General features: G+C 43.3%; 1 long non-coding RNA gene across 1 annotated transcript in view; it reads left to right on the top strand.

Moving 5' to 3' along the window:
• Nucleotides 1–1,128: 1,128 nt before the first annotated feature.
• Nucleotides 1,129–27,705, top strand: part of LOC142072967 (uncharacterized) — a 47,718-nt gene continuing 21,141 nt past the window's right edge. Inside the window, exons 1-2 of the long non-coding RNA XR_012669599.1 lie at nt 1,129–1,185; nt 3,356–3,462. This is a non-coding gene — a long non-coding RNA (uncharacterized LOC142072967). The remainder of the gene's footprint in view (nt 1,186–3,355; nt 3,463–27,705) is intronic.

The following is a 27,705-nucleotide window of genomic DNA, read 5'->3' as shown; positions in this document are numbered from 1 at the left end:
GGACTAGATGACCTCTTGAGGTCCCTTCCAACCCTGATATTCTATGATTCTATGATCTCATTGCAGTAAAAGTCCGGTCAGCTTCCCAAGCAAGTGTTTCTGTGCATGTATATACCTCCTAGCCCTCCCTTCCCTTCAGAATGCAACACAAACCCCTTCTGTGTTTAATGACTTTCTTTATTCTTGCCAAGCAAAACTGCAATCCCTCTTCTTCTTTTTTTTAACTGGTATCCCTAGTCACAGAGCAGTGGAGCTGCAGAGGAATCTTCATTTCATTTCTCCATGTAAGCAACCCTTTCTTAAGGGAGAACAGGAGGAACAAATTACCTATATTGCTTTTTGCAGGGTTTTTGCATTTAAACCCTATTCCTTGCTGTTCCCTCCAGGCTCCTCTGTTGAAATATATTCAGACATGAAATGATAAAGATTTGTATTAACACTTTTACTGGGAGATAACACCGTTTATGAGATCTCCTGGCTCCTGCCTTTCTGCCTGAGAAATTAAATCTTGTGAGTGGCATTGTCTTCACATATGGCTGGATTATTTCATTCTGTTCTAAAACAATCAGAACTAAAGTCTGGACACAAACTGAACAATTTAGCAGCGTCCTTTCTTTCTTGTAAAAAAAAAATAACTAAAGGTCTCATTGTGATACTAAGTAAATGAAATCAGTCTAGTGCATTTTGATCAATTGTCTTTGAAATCTTAGATATTTTCACATTTTACTGCACCTGTTCAGCATGTAAACACAGAAGCAACCTCGCTAAATATTGTCAGTCATAATCTTCCTGTATAGTTGACAGAAAAACTCACAGCTGCACTCTGGCATTCTTCAGCAAATATAGTATTTTATCTAAGTGCTATTCAGCTGTTATGCCCTTTTCTAGGAATTTATCCCTCACCATTGCAGACTGCCAGAGTATTTGTGTGTGTCATAAATATAAAGGGAAGGGTAAACCCCTTTGAAATCCCTCCTGGCCAGGGGAAAACTCCTCTCACTTGTAAAGGGTTAAGAAGCTTAAGGTAACCTCACTGGCACCTGACCAAAATGACCAATGAGGAGACAAGATACTTTCAAAAGTTGGGAGGAGGGAGAGAAACAAAGGGTCTCTGTCTGTCTATATGCTGTCTTTGCTGGGGACAGAACAGGAATGGAGTCTTAGAACTTTTAGTAAGTAATCTAGGTAGGTATGCGTTAGATTATGATTTCTTTAAATGGCTGAGAAAAGAATTGTGCTGCATAGAATAACTATTTCTGTCTGTGTATCTTTTTTGTAACTTAAGGTTTTGCCTAGAGGGGTTCTCTATGTTTTGAATATAATTACCCTGTAAGGTATCTACCATCCTGATTTTACAGAGGTGATTTCTTTACTTCTATTTACTTCTATTTCTATTAAAAGTCTTCTTGTAAGAAAACGGAATGCTTTTTCATTGTTCTCAGATCCAAGGGTTTGGGTCTGTAGTCACCTATGCAAATTGGTGAGGCTTTTTATCCAGCATTTCCCAGGAAAGGGGGGGTGCAAGTGTTGGGAGGATTGTTCATTGTTCTTAAGATCCAAGGGTCTGGGTCTGTAGTCACCTAGGCAAATTGGTGAGGCTTTTTAACAAACCTTGCCCAGGAAGTGGGGTGCAAGTTTTGGGAAGTATTTTGGGGGGAAAGACGTTTCCAAACAGTTCTTCCCCAGTAACCAGTATTAGTTTGGTGGTGGTAGCAGCTAATCCAAGGACAAAGGGTGGAATATTTTGTACCTTGGGGAAGTTTTGACCTAAGCTGGTAAAGATAAGCTTAGGAGGTTTTTCATGCAGGTCCCCACATCTGTACCCTAGAGTTCAGAGTGGGGGAGGAACCTTGACAGTGTGTGAACAGAAGAAATATCTCTTTCCTATTTAACCGACTCCCAAAGCTTCAAGTGGTCTTGCAGCAGCAATGGTCCATTTCTCTCTGACTGATTCACAGTACGGTGCCATTCACAATCCAATATCTGGGAGGCCATAATCTCATTCATAGGGAAATTGTCAGGATTTGTGACCCCCAGTAATGGAATTTGGCAAGAGGAGGGCTCTGATTAGTGAGAAAATGGCAGGTTCTGTTAAGACATGGAATGCATGATGGCAGACTGGGGATTTTTTAAAGTTAACTAGAGGCTAGTATTGATTTTATAAAGCATAAATGAGTGGGGAATCACACCGTGGGTGCTATACTCCTCATTTGTACAAAGCTTGGAATCTTACCCAGCGGAACCACTGCAAACCCACTCCAGTCATGGCAGCAGAGCCCTACTAGCTATGATTCTGCTCTGCTAACCTTCTACCCATGCTGCTGTGGAGAGAGCCAACACGGTGCACAGTTCCAACGCATGCAAGTGTGCACCTGTGCTCACTCCCTGCAGGCTTCCCCCACCTAGCAGAGCTGTGGTGATCCTACTGTGGTTTGGGCTTTGAACACTCCCATAAGGTGAAGGGTGGGGGCAGGATTCCCCACAGCATGCAGGATCTGTGAGTCTGACAGAGTGGGGAGTCTGACTGTGAGTCTAACAGTCTGCCCTGAGATTTCCCAGTGCACGCACAACTCTCCCCCCCCCCCCACACTCCTCTCGATGTCAGTAGTATCCATTCAGCACTGTGGGAAAGCTAGCCATGAGTGTGCCGTGTTGCTCGCTCTCAAGTGAGATTTGAATTTTCAAGAGCCAGGTTCTCAGTGGATGCGAATCAGCATTGCTCCATTGTCTTGAGTGGTGCTACAACAATTTACTGGGGCTCTCACCCTCAAAAAGCGCAAAGGAAAATTAAACAGAAAATAATTAGCTTCAACCATTGTTTGTTTTTCCTTTTTTAAGAAATCTTGTCAGAATCCAGACAGCCCCTATTTTCTCCTGTTGTTAAATTCAATGTGATTAAAAGAAAGCTGGGTAAATAGAGATTGCTCCAGGAACCAGAGAATATTAGGTTATGTAACTTTTTTTTTTTTAACGCATGAGATCAACGTTTTTTCTTATCATCCTTCAGGTACATTGTGCTCAGGAATAATTAAACCGTCTACTCAGAAAAGAGGAGCCAATTTTTCTACTGCTAATTTTCGATCGTTCTAGTCTCTATTAGGGGAAATAACAAGCTTAGCAGAAGCAGGAGGAGGAGAACTTTCAGCTCTGTGCATTTCACATTACTGTTATGAGGTTGCACAGTCCAAGTGGTCCATCTATTGGTGTCTTAATGACATGGCAAGAGACAAAGTCAAATGTACAATGATGTTATCTTTACATAATTACTTGCTGATTTTGGCAAATGGAGTGACAGCTGTGCCCTTTTAGGGCTAGATTTGTGCAGAAATCAAAGTCATGTAAATAATTCCCCTAGGTCTTTTTTCCCTGCGTCTCTTCTGTGCCATACCCAGGCTGGCAAGTCTGCTGACTTGAAGGCAGCCCTAGGCCTGCATGATGATGAGTACGTTCCGGGACTGGCAGGTAAGCAGCACTTGAGATTACAGCGGCAGATGCTCTCCATTTGCTAACTCCTTCTCCTGCATATTTGCCTATTTTTCTATCACTCCCCCTGCAGATTTTTTTCCATTTTGATAAATGTAAAATGTTGATTAATATTACATCACTCCCAACCCTCCAAAATTTGGGGGTGGGGGTTGATGTGGGGGTGGGGGAGGAGGACGGACATTAACTGTTTATGAAATTCAGTGAGAAAACACAATCACACAGAGCTAAATTCAGGCTCTGTTGGCTTTTGCCTTCCCAAATTGCCCCTTTGAGGCTATATTTTGTTCAGCCTTGGTATAAATGTCGTACAGCCCTTTCTACACATTATTTGTGACAAAGACTGCCATGGAATGCAGCTCAGCATGGAGCGTCTGTGCAATGTGAACTATGTTGAGCTGTGAGAGCCAGGTACAGCGTATGGTACATCCCCTCCTTATCTACATAGTTAAATGGCCCCCATCACCACAGGTTTGGATACACAGCTGGTTTGAAAGGGGATTATTTTCATTCCCATTTTAGAGATGGGGGAAATCAAGTACAACAAACAGATTAAGGAGCAGCTTTTTGATAGAGCTCATAGGCAGATTTTCAAACACTCAGTGCTCACAACTGGGGCCAGATTTTCAGAAATGCTCACCACATTGTGGGGTAAATTGAAAATCTGACCCCCGGGTGATTTGCCCAGGGTCACACAGGCAGTATGGGGCAGAGCCAGAAATTGAACCCTGATGTATTAATAATTGCCATCACTACCATAATAATAATTAAATACATAGCTATTATAGAGCTGTCACATACTGATCACAAGCACTTCTAAATGAGGTAATATTATCTCTATGTTACTGATGGGGAAAGTGAGACAAACTGACTTGTCCAGGGTCCTCCAGCAGGCCAGTGGCACAGCCAGGAATAAAAGATAGGTCCCCTGAGCAGCAGTCCAGTGTGCTAGCCACTGGACCACACTGCTTCAAAATTACTGCTTCTTTGTGTGTGTAATGGCGACCACCTTGGCCAACTTCAAGGAAGGATTGAATCAGTGACCTCCAATGCTGAAAGTTTGAGGCTGAGTACAGAGTCAGACTCTATATCTTGGGTCTGGAACACAATTACATCCTCTGTGGATCAGGAACAGAGGGGGAGACATAACACACCCTGACTAATGGGTTATATGCACTTAAGTGAGGATCATAACTGAGCCCAAAGCATTTATATTTCATTACACGACAATGTACATTTTTAGGTGTACAAAAATAAATAAATAAATAAAAGTCTGATCCTGCAAAGTGCTGAGCATCTGCTAAGAGGCATCTGAGGATCAGGCCCTATTAATATACATTGATTAATACACTAAACCTCAACCCACAAGACAAAAATTATATGTTATATTTTCTTCTGTGTTTTCAAGACCAGCTAGACCGATAGAGCATTGGGATCACACTGATGAAAAAGCAAGAACATGGAAAAACATTATGCAGAATGTACTCTTTTTTAACCCAAGGACATTAGGATTCATGGCACTGAAGGGAGCATTTCTTTCCAGTCTTTTTGCAATTATGCTTTAACTCAGAGTTATTTACTAAATAAATAAATATTATTTTTTTAAAACTACATAGATTTTGGATTCTCAGGAGATCTCTCACTAACCTCTTCCCTCCAGGGCTTCAGTTCTAGCTTTAAACCATGGAGATGATTGCGTGGTTTGCACGGCCACTGAAATGAAGGCAGACATTATAGATATTTGTGTATGACACTGATTCTGCAAACACCGCTGGAAGGAGCATTTGCATCAGTGACACAATGCACACCAGTAAACGCTCCAGTTGGTAGTAAAGCCCCATCCAGCAAAGCATTTAAGCACATGCCTAACTTTAAACATGGGAGTAGTCCCATTGAAGGCAATGCACCATGGATCAAGGCCTCGGACACCAACATTTTCTTCTTTAGTAATGGGTAACTATGTAATAAAGGAAAGCTCCAGTGTTTTCCTATTGAAAAAATATGCTGTGCAGGTTTATACATTTAAAAAACTACATTGTTTAAGAAATACTTTTTAAAGTACCATCTTCTTTATGGTTGAAGTTTTCCCTGAACCAAGTACAGGCAGTTATTTTCTTGGTAACAGATAGAGAGTAAGATAAAAAAGGATGAGAAGCAACTCATCTAATGTAGCTGAGGATAAAATCCACCAGGTACATTTAGGAAACAGAAAGAACAGGAGGACTTGTGGCACCTAAGAGACTAACAAATTTATTTGAGCATAAGCTTTCATGGGCTAATATAAGTATTAATGTTGTAACGCAGGGCCTACAGGCCTCGGGCCTGTAAGATATTTAGCTTAGCCAAAGGAGGCCTCAAGTCCAAAGAAAGACTTGACATGAGAAACTCACAAAGTGACCCTAAATGATATGTTGATACAAGATAGCAATGACCCTATATCACAAGCTGTCATAAGATAGAATGCTGCATTAAGTGTGTTAAACTGCTGGGTTTTAGGAAATATATACTGCAAAGTGCCAGTTAGAGTATTTTGGAGTTTTTTTGCAGACGTAGAGTATCAGCAATGTGCTAACCACCAGTTGTTAGGGTGACTGAGCAACATAAATGTTAGTGAGTATAAGGGGAACTAACAAGTTATCCTATGACAAACAGGGCACTTCAAAAGTAGTGGGGTGTGGAAGTTCAAATAAGGAAAAGGGGCTGAAATCTTCATAAATATGCATAAACCCATTTGGAGTCAATGTAACATCATAAAAGTTGTAGCCCAGCGTTCATGCCTGGGGAGACAGCAGGATGACAACCACTGCTGATGAGGAGGAGGAGGATAATGAGGAAAATAATGACTGGCACTCAGGGTTCCACAGCAGGAGACATGAGTGATGCCAGTCAACTCTTTGTACTATCGCTCTCTCTGCTCTGTTATTTCAGTGTTTGTGAGAGTGTGTATTTGCCTAGTGGACTGGTTAATAAAGGGACTTATGATAAGTTGCAATTGTTTCTCAAGTGGTCCTGGGGTCTCTCACTCTAATAATATTAGTAATAATCTTCCTGATGTGGTAGCTGTTTAGGAGACTGGACCCTTATTAATACTGCAGTCTAAGAATCTTTACTTAGTTTACTGTAGAATTAGCTGCCAGCGTTGTCTTTGGTGAAAGATGTGGAGTGCCAGTTGACCTGGGATAAGTGACTGGTTTCTTGGGACTGGGAGAAACCTGATATGGTGTGATTTTTGTTTTAAGTGACCATTATCTCAAAGTTCAGTTTGTCTGGGTGGCAAGATAGACTGGAGAGTCTAAGGGGACTGTCTGTGACTCCATGGTAAGACTGGTATAGTGATCCAGCACTTCACATTTGTTACTGGCTGGGTGAAATCTAATTACAGAACATACCACCATCTTGGGGTGTCTGCCCTGTTTCTGACAGTCTGCCCTGAGGTAGACACTCACAGTTGTGAATCACTCCAGACAGCGTGACACAAACAATAAAAGAAAAGTAAGTAAGTTAAAGGAAAATTAAATCCCCATATCTATCTATATATAGAGTACCTAAAGTTGGCTTTCAAAGTCTAATACTTTTCCCATTATTTTCATTGCAGAATGAGTTTCTTTTTCTTCTAACAGCCAGAAATGGCAAGTTCCAGCTATTAGGCACGTTTTAGCTTCTTTTTTTTTTTTTTCTGTTAACGATAATGATCGCTTTTCTATAAAGGCAGTTTCTATTATTCTAGTAAAGGCCTTGTTAATTCTTAAATTAAAACAACAACAAAAGCCTGTTTTCCCCCCAAACGATTATAAAGCTGTGAAATCAGGTAGAAAAATAGTTGTGCTGTACTTAAGAACTGGCATGTATGAATAATGCTGTAGCTGGAACAAACCTTTTTAATACTATGAGATGGTGTTGGGCAGGAGACTGAGATGGGAGGACCAGCACAGCAGAAGATGTGTACAACAAATAATGTGAGATGCAATACAGCTGGGCAAATACCACACTTTTTCTCCCCAAAAGCATTGTGATACTGTCTTTTGGATGAGATATAAAACCAAGGTCATCCTGATCATTTGGCTCTGGGAGTTTGGTACCTAGGCTCTCTTGGAAATCCTAGTAGGTATCTATCTGCACCTCTAGGCTCCATAATACCTTTTAAAATCTGTCTGTTAGGCACTTTTGAAATTTATACCCAAAGGCCTAAAGATCCTAGGTGACTTTTCACAAGAATAGGGGTATTAAACTTGAGGTCCAAAAAAATGCCTATTTAGGAAGCCACTTTCTACGTTCCTAAACCCGCCCTGAAGATTTTGTTCACTATTTTAAACTTCTCAACTTCACTTCTTAATCATGTATGTAGTTTATATGCTTCCTCTCGTGCAGACATCAGAGCTCAATGTCCAGATTCCATAACCAGAGAGATTGCAAACCACCTTCCAGAGGTTGAGCTGTGCACTCTTCTACCGCATAAGTTATTGTCTGCAAGCTGCCCCACAGTCCCAGCATGGAGAGGAAACTAGGCCAAGCCAGTTGCATAGTTGTGGTAACCTTGGACAAGCCAGAGAGTAGCCTGTTGAGCCTGGTCCAGGATCTACGATCAAGTGGACAAGTAGTCAGGTGCAGCAATGGACTCCTGAATTTACTTAGCATGTTAAAGTCTTTTTCCCACCAATGCTGGCATGCTATAAGATTATAGTTTGCAGCTTTCTGGCAGTGCTGGTCGTCTATGTATGGTAAAGGACTCTTGTCCAGGAATGTGTGAGCTGCCATAGGAAAGGGGTGTTGAGAGATCAGCTAAGGACCACAGGAGTAGGAATCCTTCCCTGAATAAAAGTACACCTTCTTGTTAGTGCTGCATGTTGTTTCCTGTCTGTGAATGTGGCATCAGTCTACTGACAATTTAATAGGTTAGTTTCATCTGTCACAGCTCTCCAGGCAGACTTAACACTAATGGCATCTTGTCGAAGGTCTGGCAGAGCTATGCACGCCAGCACATACAAACTGAAGGTTGGTGTATAATTCAGGCAAGTACTAATAATACAAGTGGCCAAATTCAGCTCTATGTCAACAAGCTGAGTGCTGCAGCTGCGACCCCCAGAGCAGTATTTCAGCTGGAGCCAAGGCTAGTACAGATGTATGAATGCCAAAAAGGTCAGGTTCCTGAATATTTTTATAACAAGGCCCTATGGGAAAAGATCTTCATTTTCAGGTGTCCCAGATGAGATCAGCATGTCAGGCTATAGTTGAGTTTAACTCCTAAGTATGGAACAACTGGTTGGAATGACAATAACCATCCTTTATACTATCAAATAGCTACCGTGCTCCACCACAGGTGTGTCTGCAATGTGCATTTCAGTGTGGGTAAAATGATTGAAGTCTATAAAGTTTGTAAACTAGATGAAAATTACTGTAGAAATGCACGCTGGTCAATAACAGGACTTTTTTGTGAAATTGTTCCTGAAAAAATTGTCACTTTTTTGTTGGAATTGGACATTTTCTGATTAGTTCTACACATATTGCAAGCATCTGTATATTGCCAGCATTCTTGGGGTTTAAATATGAAAATTTCATAGTCATGAATGTAATCTTTTAATTAGAACCCTCTTGTTGAAAACTGTAATGGAAAGATTAGAATTGTACTCATTATTCTTCATTAAATAAAATACATGTTATTTCTCTTCCTTTCACTTACTATCAACTATTACAAGTATTTTCTTTGTCCCAGAATTTAACTAAGAAAGCTACAAAGCTCGGTCAATGAAAAATAACTTACAACAACTGATAATGACCATATAGTTCATCTTTTTTGTGTTTATTAGTTTTTCTGTAAATAGAACACAACATCTTTGTGTTGTTTACACTAATGGAGAGATCAAAGCAGCTTATATTTTACTACTTAACATTTATACCTTTGGGGGAGGGTAACAACAGGTATTTCAAAATCATTTACAAATTAAAATGATAAAGGACGCTGGAGGGGAATATACAATCTTTTAAAATTCCTTGTGTGTGAAAGATTATCCCAGGAAGAGGCTGATTTTCAGTAGGAGTTGTCATGGTTACAGGACTAGCTGCACCTGGGTCCCCTCTCTGAGGACACCCACTAAAGTGTTATGCCTCTGCCATTACCTGTCTCAGGTGGAATCTTGTGATTCTTCCACTCTCAGACCAGAACCAAATACATCTCCCCTTCTATACCAATAACCAATTCCAACACAGTTTTCAAATACACCAGAACAAAGGTCCCCTGTAAGTCTGAGGGTCTCTCAGTATGGTTCTCTCTACCTGTCTCACTCTATTCACACTGGTTTTGGTGCTCTGCACAAAAGAGCAAGAAAGAGTTATTAAGGGGATGTCTACATTGCATAGTAAACCCAAGTTCAGACTGAGGTTTAAGCCCCAAATCTCCTAGCAGCCACACACAAAGGCTTCTGACATGCCCTGGAAACAACTCAGGCCTGCAGAATCGCCCAAGGGCATGGGCTCAAGCCCAAGTCCCACTGTGGCATGGGGCCAATCCCACTCATTTTGCAGTGTGGAAGCCCTGGTCACCAGGCTCATATTTCAGAGAATCCGCCCACCAATGATACTCATTCTGGCATGGTGTCTTAATAACTTTTAAGAGCTTTAAATGACTATTAGGTCCTCCATCTGCTACCCAGTCAAATTCCTAGGGGGAAATATCCACTCCCAATTATGGGACAGACACACCACATTAGTGACAGATCCAGAGACTGTATTAACAATCACTAAAGAGCACCCCCACATTTGTCACTGGAGCATATATTTACATTCACTTAGCTTTGGCTGTATTTTTCCTCCTGGGTGAGTCTCTTTTGCCATGCTAAAACAAAACTCCATTTCCCAAGTCCCAGCTTTCCAGACTTATCCCTCTTCCATGGCTAACCCCAGTGTCTCTGTCCTTACCCTCTTCCCTGTTGCTTCATCTGTGTCTGTCTCTCTTCTCCCCTGGTTGCCCTCTTTATGTTCATTACTACTCATTTCCCTGTCCTGTCCCCACCCCACAACCCACATCTTCCTTTGCTCCATCCATTATGTCTGTCACTTCAGTGAAGTCAGTGGAGTTCTAACACCAAATGAAGAATTGGGCCTTAATTTAGAACAGCAGCTATTGAGAGTGAGTGATTTTCTTAAAGGTTTCCTCTCTATTACCACACTGACTGCATGTTACTTCTCCTCACCTTCAAGGCCCTATGTAATTTCAGCCCCTTCCACTTGTCTGATGTCATTTTCCTCCTGTGCTCCTCCTGACCCTCTCAGCTTGTCCTTCCCTTTGTCTTTTTTAGCAGTCTCACCAATAATACTTACATTGTTGTAAATATTGTGCATACAGCATCACCACTGCTAGAGGCACTGTGGAGTAACACCACCAAATGATGGCATCAAATTCAATTGCTAATTAATAGAGCTACCCACTTCTTCCCTTTCCCTGGGAAATATGCAGAATTTGGCCTACCAAAAATTTTACAAATTCATGTGAATTTCAGCCAATTGTTTTGATCAAAAAATGTCAGAAATGCTGGGCTAAATCCATGAACTTGGGGGGAAGGCAGAGAAGGATATATTGATGCTCGAGAGTAGGGATTTGAGCATGAGGTTCTCACATCCCCAGTAAATGCCTTGGTCACTGAGGGGAAAGCACCACCCCACGGGTTTTGTGAATCTAGCCCAGTTTCCAAATTTGATTTGATTTATTTTTTAAAAATTGGCTAACACCCCCTGAAATATAAACAAACACTTCATTTCAGGTTGAACAAAACCTTTTGTTCAACCCAAAACATTTTTCCCAACTTTTTGATTTGCCAAAAATTTTGAAAAACTTTGGTTTCAGGGTGAGCCGAAACTATTCTTTAAAATTCTTTTTCAGATATGCCAGTGAACCAAAAAAATCAATTATTTGCACAGGTCCACTAATGAATACCACAAGCCAGGTCACTATTACCTAAGAAACCAAGCTGCACAAACATACTAGCTAGTCTTGCCTAGTGGAGGGATTACTATAAAAATAAATGTTCTGATCCCTTCATAGTAATAACATCATTCCAGTAGTTTTACAATAGTTCCATTGTATTTCAGTGGCCTTAACACCAGCGGAACTAATTCAAAGGGGGCAGGGAAGAGATGAGGTTGTGCTAAGCGGACTGCATCAGCCCAAAATGCCAGCATGAATTTACTGTCTTTTATGGGGCCGTTGACCCTTTAATATTTCTTTTGACATTGTTTTTTCCCATTTGAATTGCTAATTGGATAAGCGTGTCACTAGCCTGATATTTGCATCCCTTTGTCCTCACAAGCCACTGGTTAACATTAGCAAAACAGTGGATTGTGTAGTGTTCCAAATGAAGACATCACCCCTGGAGATACAGGTGGATGTTTCTACCAGCTGAAAGGTGACAGCACATCATTAGCGTACCATCTGGTCTGCCATGTCAACTGCTGAGCAGCAGTTTTGGTGCTGTCCCATGCTGATGTGCTGTTGACATCCTTTAATTGATGCAGTTCACCTATGATATCTGAGATTATGTTGAGTTCCACCATCAGCCTGTTGAACTTAGCTTCCTGACTTCGTCTGGGTACATGAGCAGTTTGCTCCAAAAAGTGAGCAGACAAATGCTGCAACTTGCAGAAAAATTTCATTTACATAGTACAATCAGCATAAGCATAACCGTGATAAGGGCACCTGGATGCATTTCTAGGGGACTGGTTCTTATCTGGAAATGTCACTGGAATTGAACAAAAACTAACACTTAAATTACTATTTTTGTTTATGGTTAGCTTATAGTGTTTTGTTATATCATCCAGGGTGTCATTTTTTTGGCATTAACCATGCACACAACACAGAATTCTCATGTCCCTTTAGGATGGGCCAGTAAGGGGAGAGTGTTGTATATATAAACACTGTCATGCCATGAAGCAATTTCTGCTCAGTGCTATCTATGTATGAGCCATTGAAATGAAAATGTTATCACATCACCACAAAAGTCCTGCAGAGTTCATCCTCCAGGCATGTGGCACAGATGGCACAAAAGGAGTTTGGACAACTGCTGTCAGAGCTTAAGGGTCTTCTGAGTTCTTGTCACAAAGCTAGACAGAGCAGGGCAAATGCCATGCTGTTTGCTCAGTGAAGCCTCTTTTGCTGTTGGCTAAATTTCTGTAAGCTTTCTCGTATTTCGTCGTTTGATACTCTTCACTAAATAACTTCTGTGGATAATCACTGGCTGGCACGTCATTCTGAAGTAGTTGCAAGTATCTGATGGTTGAAACTCAAGTTCTGCTGACTAGTTTAGACTGGGTATGTAGAGGACTTCATATGTTCCTGGCGAATCTACTGAGATATTTAGCAGGCTGAGCCTGGCAATCTAAAGTCTGAATCTGAGTCTGTCAAGCTAGCAGGTGGAAAGCCAGATGTTCACTGCCTCAAATCTATTGGTTTAGAAGGACTTAAGTATTTTTTTAAAAATTTGCTTATCCCTATTGCTAACATCAATAGACTGTTTCCTTCAGAAGGCCAGGTTTTAATTGTTCATAAAGATTCACCATCCAAATCCTGAAACTGTTCACACATGGCTGACTTCTTCCAGAGCAAAGTAAAAGTCTGCCTGGAGGGTGGTGTTTCAGTCCCATTCAGTAGGGCCAAAAGTGGTTGCCAACAACTCACTGCCAGACCCCCTCCCACAGCTCCTTCTGGCAATGGGACTGGAATGTCCTTTTCTGCTTGCTTGTGAGCCTTCAGATCATAAGGCCACTGTGTGTCCAAGACCAGATATAATTTGCTAGCTTTGATTTCCATATTTGAGCATACATCATACTTTTCAGCCCTTCCCCACTGAAAAAAGGATTGGAAGGTGAAGTAAAGGATGGGTAAAGGAGAAAATGGTTCTGTCCCTCTTTTAAAAATTTTAATTTATGAATTTTATCAAAAAATGAAACCCCATTTATTTACAGAAAATTTCGACTGGATTTAGTGATGGCGGCTAGTACCAAGCTAAAGTCCCAGAAAGCTTCAGTGGTGAGGCATTTATTTATGGCAGAAATCCAATCACATGCATCATAAATTCCGTACAAATTTCAGTGCAGTTTTAATGGTGTATTTCTGTGGGGGGAAATGTACAGGTTACTTTCCCATAGCAAGAAAACGAACTGAATATTGAGCATGAGCTCTAAAGTGAGCTCACCACAAGCCATGTTTGAGTGGGTTACCCTTACAGTATTAGAAGTGGGGATGTCCTACTTCATGTTGAGTGAGCTAGGTTCTAAAGATTACCTTTAGGACCTACTCCTGTTGAAATTCATGAGAATTTTGCAATTAATGGGAGGAGGATCAGGCTTTTCATACCCCCTTCAAAATGGGGTGTTTTTATGCCTCAGGATGACCTGTGCCGAAAAGAAGATACCTGGGCAACTCTTCTTTCAGGCTGCTCAAATAAAGACTTTAGAGTAACTTTAGAGTAACTACTATCTCCTCTTCATCAGTGTCATAGTAATCTGCTTCAAACATTATCTGGATGGAATTTGGGTGCTGAATCTTTGTAGCCTACATAACCTCTGGGAAGTTCCTTTCACCTAATGCTGTATAAATTCAAGAGAAGTCAGTGTCTGGGGGGAAAACGTCACTGTGCACCTGGCACAATAATTCCTTTTCTAAATAAGCTGCCCACGAGCACCGCTCCCACAGATCCCATTGGCCACAGTTCCTGGCCAATGGGAGCTGCAGAGTCAGCGCTCGGGGCAGGGGCAACGGGTGGAGACATCCCTTCCCCTTAGGGGCCGCAGGGACATGCCAGCTGCTTCCGGGAGCGGCACAGCACGGAGGGAGGGAGGTAGAGCGGGCAGGGAGCTGTCTTAGCCCTGCTGCACTGCTTCTCGCACGTCTCTGCAGGCCCCCTTGAGACCCTGTGCCACTGCACGGTGTGTTTACTGGTAAATCCTCTCCTGGCTCCGTGTATCTGATCAGTCTCTGTAGGGACTAATGTGACAACTTATCTGACAATACCCTCCTAGAGAAGCTCTCCGTTTTCTAGTGTGCTATGCATATCAATGAATACAGGAGTAAACAATCCATGCAGCAGTGGCAAATTGTTTATGCATCATCACATCAATCTGTACAGAAATGGGCCCTGAATTACAAACCAAGTATCAGTATTGCTTGTATTTTTGCTCCTGGGGAGGAAAAACTTGGGGGGAGGTCAAATTTCTAGTCAGAAGGGCTCTCTTTCTTCCATCAATATAAGCAAAGAATTGGTGCAGCTAGAGCAGCGTTTGTTGGCAAATACCCAGAGGTACTTCACAGAAATCAATCTGAGAAAAATAGCATAAAATATAAAAACTATCAAACCCAAAGACAGGCCTTACTACTCTGCAGGGGGTTGAGGTCCTGAATTTTGCAGAGTATTTCTCATACAAATGTACTTTCCAAGCCCTAAGAACCATACCAGTTACAGGTCTGTTCAGTCAAATTCAAGGACAGGTGAGATTGCAAAAAGGAAAACAAGTGGAATTGGCTACAAGCTACAGAAATACGTATCTAACAGGAATTTCCATATTGAGGCAAACTGGGAGGAGAATATTTCTGCAAAAAGTAAATGACTTGGCTGGTAATTTTCCATGCTCCTTTTGGATACATCTGCACTGCAGCTGGGTGCATGCTTCCCAGCATGTGTAGACAGACACACACTACCTCTGCTTGAGCCTGTGCTCTAAAAATAGCAGTATAGCCAGGGATAGCATGGGCCGTGGCTCAGGATACCTCCAGGGATCTGGGCCAGTTTGTACTCAGGCAATTGCCCCAAGCTGCTGCCAGTGCTACCTCCAGCTACACTGTGATTTGTGGAGTGCTATCTTGAGCAAAGCTAGGACGTCTGTTTACCCGCAGTAGGAAGCATGCTCCCTGCTGCAATGTAGATGTACCCTTTGCAACTGTGTTAGACATCTGTGTGCATCTCAGATGCTCACTTCCATTGCCACTTAGCTAAGCCACTCTTCCTGAGTGATTGGTGAAATTCTAATGCTGGGTCTGTGACGTCGCACAGCATCTTGCCATGGAAGGGACAGTGATAATATAATTTAGCATGATGCCTTCATTGTGGGACAGGGCAGAGGACAACAGAGGCCGTGAATAATGTACTGTATTCATTAATGTTGTATTTGATTATGATAATTTGCATACCTATTTTGCATACTGTTATCTTTGGCAGTGAATTTTTTTAGAACGCATATTAAGGGCTGAGTGGGTTTAAGTTTAATATGTAAATAACACTGAAGTTTCTATGTCGCATCTTCAGGACTGCACAACTCCAACCTTTACCACCTCTCTGCTTTCCCCTCCTCCTATAGCTTCCCAAGTCCCCAACACTGCGCCCAGCCGCTCTGCTCACACCATCTCCTTCTGCCACTCTTAGCTTCGCCCCTTCTGAGGAAGCATGGTCTACAGGTCAGAGCACAGGACTGGGAACCTGGAAGCCTGTCTTCTGTTCCTGGCTGTTCCACAGACTTGCTGTGGGACTTGCCCAAGATCACACAGTAACTCTGTGGCAAAGCCTGGAACAGAATCCAGATCGCTTTACTCCCTGTCCCTGCACTTCACACACAGAACCATTCTTCTCCTCCTCAAAAATGGTTAAAAAGATATGTTTACTGTACTGAAGTGGTTGGAGGGTTAATGTTTGAAAGAAGCTTTGAGATGTCTGGATGGAAGGCACTGTAGAAATGTAAATTACCATTTCATGGCATTTGTTGTGCTCCTGGCTGTGTGTCCTACACACTCCACGTCCACCTTCAAATCCTTCCTTAAAACCCACTTCTATCACAAAACCTTGACACTTTGATTCCATTTCTAGGGATATCTATGAGCCTTTACAAGCTTGAGTTGTTTTCTGTTATAGCTTATTTGAGTTAGATTATATATTACTTGGGGTCTGGTGTAACCAAATTCTATTCCACTCAGAGTGGAATCAAGTAGAATCTGAAGTGAGCAGGACAATAAAAAGTCTTAAGGTGAGAGGGAAATTCCATTTAGACTGAGAGATGGTTGAACATCAGAAGATCTAGAGGTTGAGTTCAGAGGAATGAATTGATGTTTGATTGTTCATCCAAATCTTCAAGTCTGGAAAACTGGGATGGAACTTCTGACTATCTTGTTAGATTTCAGGTACTTCCTCTTCCTGGTTATTCCAGAAATAGCACAAGAACAGACTCTCTCAAGATGTCTTATTTGGTCATTCTTGCTTCATGTTTCTGGAGTCTGGCCAGCACCAAGAGATGCACAAAGATAAAAAGAAGGGCAAAAAAAAAGATAATTTAACAGACTCTCTCCTTTCAAACTTCAAAAATATTTCAATTCCAATTAGGGGTGAAGGTTCAAGTTGTTTTATTGATTAAAAATTGAGTGTTGGGTGGAATTCGTAGTAGAAACGACATGAGATTTTTGCAGAGGCTTTTGGTAACGATTGATTCATATCATTAAGCTTTAGAAGGCTAAAGGAAATCCACACAGAAGGATGTGGAAGATTTTCCAGGTCTCAGAGACCATCAAGGCCATAAATGCCCCCATTCCTTTTAGCAAGTGATAAACAGGATGTTTTAAGGCAACCTGATGTTCCAGCATTTTGTTTTATTGTTAAGTGACCTGTAGATTTCAGTGTAGAGTTTAGCTTTCTTTTGTAATATCTGTTTCACATTTGGTCTTTCTTTTCACCACTGTTTGGGGGTAGTAGAAAGTTGGAACAGAAGAAGCTCAGAAGCTACAGTTCTGCAGTTTAGAGCTGTTTGCGGCATGAGAGCCATGAATGGGAGAGTGTGTACACACACACACACACACACAAAATTCCAATGAACATTTCATATGGAGGAAACAACTAGACAAGACAATCTTCTCACCCATCCACTCCCATTACCTACATCAGATTTGTACCAGTAAATGACTCAGTGGAATTCGATTATCAATCTCCTGAACAATCCACTCTCCTGATCTGAGCCAGTTTTAAACCAATTAAAAAGTCCAACAGGTGACGTTTCCTTCCCTTTTTTCAGGGTTTTTTTTAACTCTGAGGTGTTAACAAGCAACAAGAGAGAATGCTTCAATGTGCCAGGTATGTACGCAGCACCCCATTTTTCTCCCACACTCACACATAATGGGAGTAACTCCACCAATACCCATGGAGCTACAGCAGAGTAAACGGCTGCCAGCGAGAAGAGACTTAAGCCCCTCCCATTGTTTGTTAAAAGGACACAATGGAGCTGTCTCTTAGATTTCTTTTCCTCTGACAAATTTTACAGATACACAGGTGTGTAATTAAATTTTCTCCAAGCGTGCTATTTGGCCAGCCTTCCTTCCCCTGCTCCTTCTGCCCCGTCCAATGTGTGCATGCCGAAGTCACTTATAACGAGATAGCAAACAAGGATGAGAAAATGTTTCATGGAACCAATTTCATGGCTCAATTCCATGGTTCCTTAGCAGTTCAAGGTCTCTAAAATGTGGTAATTAAACCAAGATAAAAATACAGTTTGTAGAGTGGAACAATTCCTGGGAGAAGAGGGACTATCCAGATGGGCCTGGTTCCAGCTAGTTTGGACAGTAATCTGCAAAATAATTTCTGATCTAGTCAGATGGCATTTGTGTAGTTTGTCACTTGTGGCATGTGGGACCAATTTCTAATGACAAGCATTGAGTTTGGCTTGGCTGAGAGTTGTAGCATTAGGTTTCCAGAAGAGAGTGTGCCACCAAGGACAGTTTTATTAACTTGCTTTTATAATGATAATTTCTGTTATCTCTAATGTTCCCAAACCATTTCACAAGCCTTGCCAAATGATTGGACAACATGTCTCCACTACCCTGCTGCCCTTTCACTTTCACAAGCAACGACTCAAGCAACAAAAAAAGACAGATGATGGTGATATCCATTTGAAAAGAGGTGTAGCATGTAGCATTTGCTGTGCAACTTTGATCCACCTCCCTATGCCATATCCTCCAGGACTACTTCTAACACTCCACCAACTCAAACCACTGCAGTTTTTTAAACACCATTTATCCGAAAAAAAGATTGACAAAACACAAATGGGTGTCTTAAATACTGGTTATGAATAAGAGTTTGTTGATACTTGTATGGAATGTTAATAATGAACAAATACAAAGTTGAAAAAAGTTTCCTCCCTTCCAATAATTGTGGCATTTCTACCTCTACAATGGAACTGACGTGGTCTGAGTTGCACGGCAGGCAATATGTGGCCAAGATGCAAGACCCTAAGTCCCATCAGGGCTAGAATTAGGCGGTGTATGCCTCTGGGGAGCTGGAATCCTTCTTTTTTAATAAGTGAATATTATAAGATGAAAATCTTAAAATGATGACAACTATGAAAGGAGAGAATACCAAATTGAAAGAACCATTTAATCAAGCTGAAGAATCAAAATCCAGCCCTTGACTTGTTTCCATGATCTAGTGGAGGTGCATGGAAATGGTAGCTTAGCCCTGGTCTACACTAGGACTTTAGGTCGAATTTAGCAGCGTTAAATCAATGTAAACCTGCACCCGTCCACACGATGAAGCCCTTTATTTCGACTTAAAGGGCTCTTAAAATCAATTTCCTTACTCCACCCCTGACAAGTGGATTAGCACTTAAATCGGCCTTGCCGGGTCGAAGTTGGGGTACTGTGGACACAATTAGATGGTATTGGCCTCTGGGAGCTATCCCACAGTGCTCCATTGTGACCGCTCTGGACAGCACTCTCAACTCAGATGCACTGGCCAGGTAGACAGGAAAAGAACCGCGAACTTTTTAATCTCATTGCCTGTTTGGCCAGCGTGGCAAGCTGCAGGTGACCATGCAGAGCTCATCAGCAGAGGTGACCATGATGGAGTCCCAGAATCGCAAAAGAGCTCCAGCATGGACTGAACGGGAGGTATGGGATCTGATCGCTGTATGGGGAGAGGAATCTGTGCTATCAGAACTCGGTTCCAGTTTTCGAAATGGCAAAACATTTGTCAAAATCTCCCAGGGCATGAAGGACAGAGGCCATAACAGGGACCCAAAGCAGTGCCGCGTGAAACTTAAGGAGCTGAGACAAGCCTACCAGAAAACAAGAGAAGCGAACGGCCGCTCCGGGTCAGAGCCCCAAACATGCCACTTCTATGATGAGCTGTATGCCATTTTAGGGGGTTCAGCCACGACTACCCCAGCCGTGTTGTTTGACTCCTTCAATGGAGATGGCGGCAACATGGAAGCAGGTTTTGGGGACAAAGAAGATGATGATGATGATGATGAGGTTGTAGATAGCTCACAGCAAGCAAGAGGAGAAACCGGTTTTCCCGACAGCCAGGAACTGTTTCTCACCCTGGACTTGGAGCCAGTACCCACCGAACCCACCCAAGGCTGCTTCCTGGACCCGGCAGGCAGAGAAGGGATCTCCGGTGAGTGTACCTTTTAAAATACTATACATGGTTTAAAAGCAAGCATGTGAAAGGATTACTTTGCCCTGGCATTCGCAGCTCTCCTGGATGTACTCCCAAAGCCTTTGCAAAAGGTTTCTGGGGAGGGCAGCCTTATTGCGTCCTCCATAGTAGGACACTTTACCACTCCAGGCCAGTAACACGTATTCGGGAATCATTGTACAACAAAGCATTGCAGTGTATGTTTGCTGGCGTTCAAACAACATCCGTTCTTTATCTCCCTGTGTTATCCTCAGGAGAGTGAGATATCATTCATGGTCACCTGGTTGAAATAGGGTGCTTTTCTTCAGAGGACACTCAGAGGAGCCCGTTCCTGCTGGGCTGCTTACCTGTGGCTGAACAGAAATGTTCCCCGCTGTTAGCCACGGGGAGGGCGGAGGGTTGAGGGGGTAGCCACGTGGTAAGGGGAGGCAAAATGTGACCTTGTAACGAAAGCACATGTGCTATGTATGTAATGTTAACAGCAAGGTTTACCCTGAAAGAGTGTAGCCACTGTTTTATAAAATGTGTCTTTTCAAATACCGCTGTCCCTTTTTTTTTTCTCCACCAGCTGCATGTGTTTCAATGATCACAGGATCTTCTCCTTCCCAGAGGCTAGTGAAGATTAGAAAGAAAAAAAACGCACTCGCGATGAAATGTTCTCTGAGCTCATGCTGTCCTCCCACACTGACAGAGCACAGACGAATGCGTGGAGGCAAATAATGTCAGAGTGCAGGAAAGCACAAAATGACCGGGAGGAGAGGTGGCGGGATGAAGAGAGTAAGTGGTGGGCTGAAGACAGGGCTGAAGCTCAAATGTGGCGGCAGCGTGATGAGAGGAGGCAGGATTCAATGCTGAGGCTGCTGGAGGACCAAACCAGTATGCTCCAGTGTATGGTTGAGCTGCAGCAAAGGCAGCTGGAGCACAGACTGCCACTACAGCCCCTGTGTAACCAACCGCCCTCCTCCCCAAGTTCCATAGCCTCCACACTCAGACGCCCAAGAACGTGGTTGGGGCGCCACCGGCCAACCAGCCACTCCGCCACAGAGGATTGCCCCGAAAAAAGAAGGCTGGCATTCAATAAATATTAAAGTTGTAAACTTTTAAAGTGCTGTGTGGCATTTTCCTTCCCTTATCCACCACCCCTCCTGGGCTACTTTGGTAGTCATCCCCCTATTTGTGTGATGAATGAATAAAGAATGCATGAATGTGAAGCAACAATGACTTTATTGCCTCTGCAAGCAATGATTAAAGGGAGGAGGGGAGGGTGGTTAGCTTGCAGGGAAGTAGAGTGAAACAAGGGGCGGGGGGTTTCATCAAGGAGAAACAAACAGAACTTTCACACCGTAGCCTGGCCAGTCATGAAACTGGTTTTCAAAGCTTCTCTGATGCATACCGTGCCCTCCTGTGCTCTTCTAACCGCCCTGGTGTCTGGCTGCGTGTAACCAGCAGCCAGGCAATTTGCCTCAACCTCCCACCCTGCCATAAACATCTCCCCCTTACTCTCACAGATATTGTGGAGCACACAGCAAGCAGTAATAACAGTGGGAATATTGGTTTTGCTGAGGTCTAACAGAGTCAGTAAACTGCGCCAGCGTGCTTTTAAACGTCCAAATGCACATTCTACCACCATTCTGCACTTGCTCAGCCTGTAGTTGAACAGCTCCTGACTACTGTCCAGGCTGCCTGTGTACGGCTTCATGAGCCATGCCATTAAGGGGTAGGCTGGGTCCCCAAGGATAACTATAGGCATTTCAACATCCCCAACGGTTATTTTCTGGTCTGGGAAGAAAGTCCCTTCCTGCAGCTTTTGAAACAGACCAGAGTTCCTGAAGATGCGAGCGTCATGTACCTTTCCCGGCCATCCCACGTTGATGTTGGTGAAACGTCCCTTGTGATCCACCAGAGCTTGCAGCACTATTGAAAAGTACCCCTTGCGTTTTATGTACTCGCCAGCTTGGTGCTCCGGTGCCAAGATAGGGATATGTGTTCCGTCTATGGCCCCACCACAGTTAGGGAATCCCATTGCAGCAAAGCCATCCACTATGACCTGCACGTTTCCCAGGGTCACTACCCTTGATATCAACAGATCTTTGATTGTGTTGGCTACTTGCATCCCAGCAGCTCCAACAGTAGATTTGCCCACTCCAAATTGATTCCCAACTGACCGGTAGCTGTCTGGCGTTGCAAGCTTCCACAGGGCTATCGCCACTCACTTCTCAACTGTGAGGGCTGCTCTCATCTTGGTATTCATGCGCTTCAGGGCAGGGGAAAGCAAGTCACAAAGTTCCATGAAAGTGCCCCTACGCATGTGAAAGTTTTGCAGCCACTGGGAATTGTCCCAGACCTGCAACACTATGCGGTCCCACCAGTCTGTGCTTGTTTCCCAAGCCCAGAATCGGTGTTCCACAGCATGAACCTGCCCCATTAGCACCATGATGCATGCACTGGCAGGGCCCATGCTTTCAGAGAAATCTGTGTCCATGTCCTGATCACTCACGTGACCGCGCTGACGTCGCCTCCTCGCCCGGTATCGCTTTGCCAGGTTCTGGTGCTGCATATACTGCTGGATAATGCGTGTGGTGTTTAATGTGCTCCTAATTGCCAAAGTGAGCTGAGCGGCCTCCATGCTTGCCTTGGTATGGCGTCTGCACAGAAAAAAGGCGCGGAACGATCGTCTGCTGTTGCTCTGACGGAGGGAGGGGCGACTGACGACATGGCTTACAGGGTTGGCTTCAGGGAGTTAAAATCAACAAAGGGGGTGGCTTTACATCAAGGAGTATTTCAGGCAGGACTTCACGGAGGGTTCCTATAAGAAATGGTGCACCTAAGTTATTGTTCTTATTGGAACAAGGAGGTTAGTCTGGCCTCTGATTGATACATGGCTAGATTTACCTTGCTGCACCTTCTCTGTGAGTGACTGCAGTGTGACCTAGAGGAATGAGTCCCCTAGACAGGGGAGGGGGGGAAGCAAATGAGTACAAAACAAATCTGGTCTATTTCTTGTTTTGATCCACTCCATCTATCTTTTACATCTTTGGCTGGCAGCAGACGGTGCAGAAGGACTGCAAGCCATCCACATCTCATGGCTGCTCGGCAGAAGACGGTGCAATACGACTGCTAGCCATCCTCATCTCTTGCCTGCCCAGCAGAAGATGGTGCAATATGACTGTTAGCCATCCCTATCTCTTGCCTGCCCAGCAGAAGATGGTACAGTACGACTGCTAGCAATCCGTATTGCCTGCCTGCTCACCATAAGACGGTTCAATAGGACTGACTGCAGGACTAAAGAGAATGACCTGGTCAAGTCACTCCAAACTTAGTCCCTGCGCACGTCTGTCCAGGTGCTCCTGGCCGACGCGGCCAGAAGCACCTCGGACATGACGATGACGGCTACCAGTCATATTGCACCGTCTGCTGCCAGAAGGCAATGGGTTGCTGCTACTGTGTAGCAATGCAATACCATGTCTGCCAGCACCCAGGAGACATACGGTGACGCTTACCTGAGCGGGCTCCATGCTTGCCGTGGTATGGCGTCTGGAAAAAAGGCGCGAAACAATTGTCTGCCCTTGCTTTCACGGAGGGAGGGAGAGAACGGGGGCCTGACGATATGTACCCAGAACCACCCGGGACAATGTTTTAGCCCCATCAGGCACTGGGATCTCAACCCAGAATTCCAATGGGCAGTGGAGACTGTGGGAACTGTGGGATAGTCACCCACAGTGCAACACTCCGGAAGTCGACGCTAGCCTCGGCACTCCACCGAGTTACTGCACTTAATGCACTTAGAACATTTTCTGTGGGGACACACATACTCGAATATATAAAACCGATTTCTAAAAAAACGACTTCTATAAATTGGACCTGATTTCGTACTGTAGACATACCCTTAGTGTAGCACTTATGGTATGAGTCAAGTTCTGCTGAATATCAACACCTCAACCTTTACAGCATTTAACATGCAAAATATCTTCACTTGTGAGTTACACTTTGTATTAAATGGCTGTAATTATACTGCAACTGAAATAAAAATGAATAAGTAATTACGATTTTTATTGCTCTAGTAATGGCAGGAAGTTCAAGTGACTTAAGTTTTGCAAAGTTAGCAACAAGACTAAGTTTGGTAAAAGGCCATTCCTCAGTTAGAAAGGTTCATGGAGGATAGTTCCATCAATGGCTATTAGCCGATATGGTCAGGGATGCAACCCCAAGCGCTGGGTGTCCCCAAACCTTCAACTGCCAGAAACTGGGACTAGATGACAGGTGACAGATCACTTGAAACTGCCCTGTTCTGTTTATTCCCTCTGCAGCATCTGTCACTGGCTGCTGTCAGATGACAGGATACTGGGAGAGATGGACCATTCATCTGACCTAGTATGGCCATTTTTATTTTATATTCTCTGGAGCGGGAGGGGAAACCATCTCTTACTCTCTCTTTTTCCCCTTAGCAACCATACCAACACATACCATCTCCTAAAATAATGAGACTGTTTGGCTTTATGAGATAGTGACATGTTAAAACTGAAGCATTTTACCCATAAGCAGTTTTATGGTTGAGAGATTTTCTTGTAATTTACTGGGCTTCCGTGCAGTTCATCAGCTTGAAATGTTTGCTTACCCTAAATGTCTGTGGCGTATGCAATAATAATCCCTTGAAGACAGGCTCTGAGAGATTCCCACAATGCAGTGGGAGGTTTTGGTGGTGGTGGCTATTACACAGGGAATATAATATTGTTTAATAGGCATCTCTTGCTGGCTAATGTACAGCCTAGTACAGCTCTGGAAAGGGGAGAACTTGATTTAGGTGCCCCATCATGTATAATCAGCATTCTTTCTTTTCATCCATTCTGGCTGATTATGGAAACAAGCATTTCAGAGCAGTGAGCAAATGGAAAGGATTTTTTCCCCTCTTTGCATTTAATGTGTTCATTACACTAAAGGGTAGGTGGAGGCTGCTCACCAGAGCTGGCATTGGCTGTGACAAGTAGTGACACTGTGCAACCATTTATATTTGAGGGAAGTTTCAAAACCTTAAATAGGTTGTCATTAATGCCACCTGGGAAATTATGATGAAACCCATTACATGTTAGTGTGAATGTATCACCACTGAAATTCTCAATTATCACAGTGCTGGTCCTTTTAATTTGCTACTGGAATGGACTCGTGCTGTGCTTTTTTCAGTCTCTGTTACCATCTCTATCACAGTTGGGGGTTTTAATCCCTCACACAGACGACATACTACAAAATAAGATTAAATGCTCACAACTGGTATGCAACTTCTCCTGTTGCTATACCACCTAACAATGTAAAAGGCAGAAAGAATTAGCCAGGAAAAAGACAAGAGGCAACAGAAATGCAGAATGAGGCTACTGACTCATTTCCAGATGTGAGGTGAACAATAACTAAAAGAGGTCAGACTAGATCATAAATCTATGGCTCTGTGAATGCCAATTGTAACATTACAATCCGTACTCGGAAGCAATACATAGCTTCATCCCTCAAAGAACAGACCGAGGAGGGATTTGATCCACTATATTCTCCTTGGTCCCTCCCCGGCTTGCTCCTGAGTGTCTGTGGCCAAGGTGCCGGCTATTTCCCACTTCTGCCCATCCATATAAGTGAAAGAAGGAGTCACAGCTCCAGGGAGTCTTCACTCCAGTTGACCCTGTGGTTTGCAATATGGGTAGCCTGTGCAGAGGGTGGCGTAAAGGTGTATCTTGCATCCTTTTACTCCCCTACTCACTGCTAAGGGTAGGTCAGAACAGATTGTCAGAAGCCCCAAGAAATGTTTAGCCCATCCGATCACTAGACACTAGGCCTTTCCTCCTAAACTACATGCACCACACTACCGAAACGCAGCCCCACCTGGGGCGCAGGGTGGTAATTATCTAATGCCTAACTCTAAGCACAACAGTGGGAACAGAAAAATTGTGACCAAAGGGTCTCCTTATGAGAAGTGCCATGGGAATCCACACAGAGCAGACAGGAAAGGAAAGTTACTTACCATGTGCAGTAATTAGCATTCTTCAGGTTGTGTTGTCCACATGCACTTTCCACTGATGGTACACATGGACTTCATGGGTAGGGATCGGAGGTTTGGGGGCTAGCAGAATCTGTAGGTACTGTAGGGTGTGCATGTGCTTTTCAGTCCTCATGCTCTGCCACAAGGGTATAAAAGGCCAAGGCATGCCTGCTGCCATATACTAGAACCCCTAGGAGAAGATTCAGTGTTAGAGGGAATGGAAAGATGAGATGTGGAATATGCATATGGACATCACATCTCAAAGAACTCCAGTTACTGTACACAGTAAGTAACTTTCCTTTCTCCTTCAATTGACTGTCCATATGCTCATTCTACTGATGGTGCCTACCAAGCAGTTATCATACAAAGAAGGTGAGAGCTCAGAATAATTAACAAAATAATGACTGAAGGACAGCTTGCCAAATGCAGAATCTCATCGAGAGGCTTCTGTCAAGGCATAATGCCAAGTAAATGTATGAATTGATGCCGAAGTAGCTGCATTACAAATGTCTGATAGTGTATGATTTGGATGGACTGTCCACATGTTAAATGGAGAAAGGACTTGCAGGTCTTCCATACAGCTCGGCATTCTAGGAGGTTGATATGCATTCACCTCTCCCTCTGAGACCATAGACCTTGAACTGTTAGTTCTCCCACTGGGCTCCCCAACCCTGTAGAGATATGTCTGAGACTATGGCTTTGGAAGGCAGAGGTGCTCTGAATGGGACCCCTTTGCATGTATTTGATGGTTCTTCCACCATTTCAGTGTTGAGAGGATCAACAACAGGCGGTGAGGGGGGTGTCTGTGTGATGCTTGGAGAGTATGAAGACTGACTGCAGCCAACAGTGGTGAAGTCTGGCACTCCCTTGCATAAAATGCAGCATTTAAACCCCAGGTGAACCATATGATGTCATAACTAGTAAAGATTGCAACACAGCTGAACTACTAACTAACTACTAACTATTCAAACACTAAAATTCTAGCTGTGTAACTAAAGGATAACAAGAAAACATTCTACAAATACATTAGAAGCAAGAGGAAGACCAAGGACAGGGTAGGCCTGTTACTCAATTGAGGGGGGGGGGGAGAAATAGTAACAGAAAATGTGGAAATGGCAGAGTTGCTTAGTGACCTCTTTGTTTTGGTTTTCACTAAGAAGGTTGGTGGTGATTGGAGGTCTAACATAGTGAATACCAGTGAAAATGAGGTAGGATCAGAAGAGGCTAAAATAGGGAAAGAACAAGTTAAAAATTACTTAGACAAATTAGATGTCTTCAAGTCACCAGGGCCTGATTAAATGCATCCTAGACTACTCACGGAGCTGACTGCGGAGATATTTGAGCCATTAGCGATTATCTTTGAAAAGTAATAGAAAACTGGAAAGATTCCAGAAGCCTGGAAAAGGGCAAATATAGTGCCAATCTATAAAAAGGGAAATAAGGACAACCCGGAGAATTACAGACCAGTCAGCTTAACTTCTGTACCCGGAAAGATAATGGAGCAAATAATTAAGCAATCAATTTGCAAACACCTAGAAGATAATAAGGTGATAAGTGACAGTCAGCATGGATTTGTCAAAAACAAATCATGTCCAACCTGGTAGCTTTCTTTAGCAGAGTAACACGCCTTGTGGATGTGGGGGAAGTGGTAGACGTGGTATATCTTGACTTTAGAAAAGCTTTTGATACTGTCTCACATGACCTTCTCATAAAAAAACTAGAGAAAGGCAACATAGATGGAGCTACTATAAGATGGGTGCAAAACTGTTTGGA

Source organism: Caretta caretta, chromosome 8, assembly GCF_965140235.1.
Source record: "Caretta caretta isolate rCarCar2 chromosome 8, rCarCar1.hap1, whole genome shotgun sequence".
In the NCBI taxonomy this organism is placed as follows: Eukaryota; Metazoa; Chordata; order Testudines; family Cheloniidae; genus Caretta; species Caretta caretta.
This window is presented reverse-complemented; position numbering and strand designations above follow the sequence as displayed.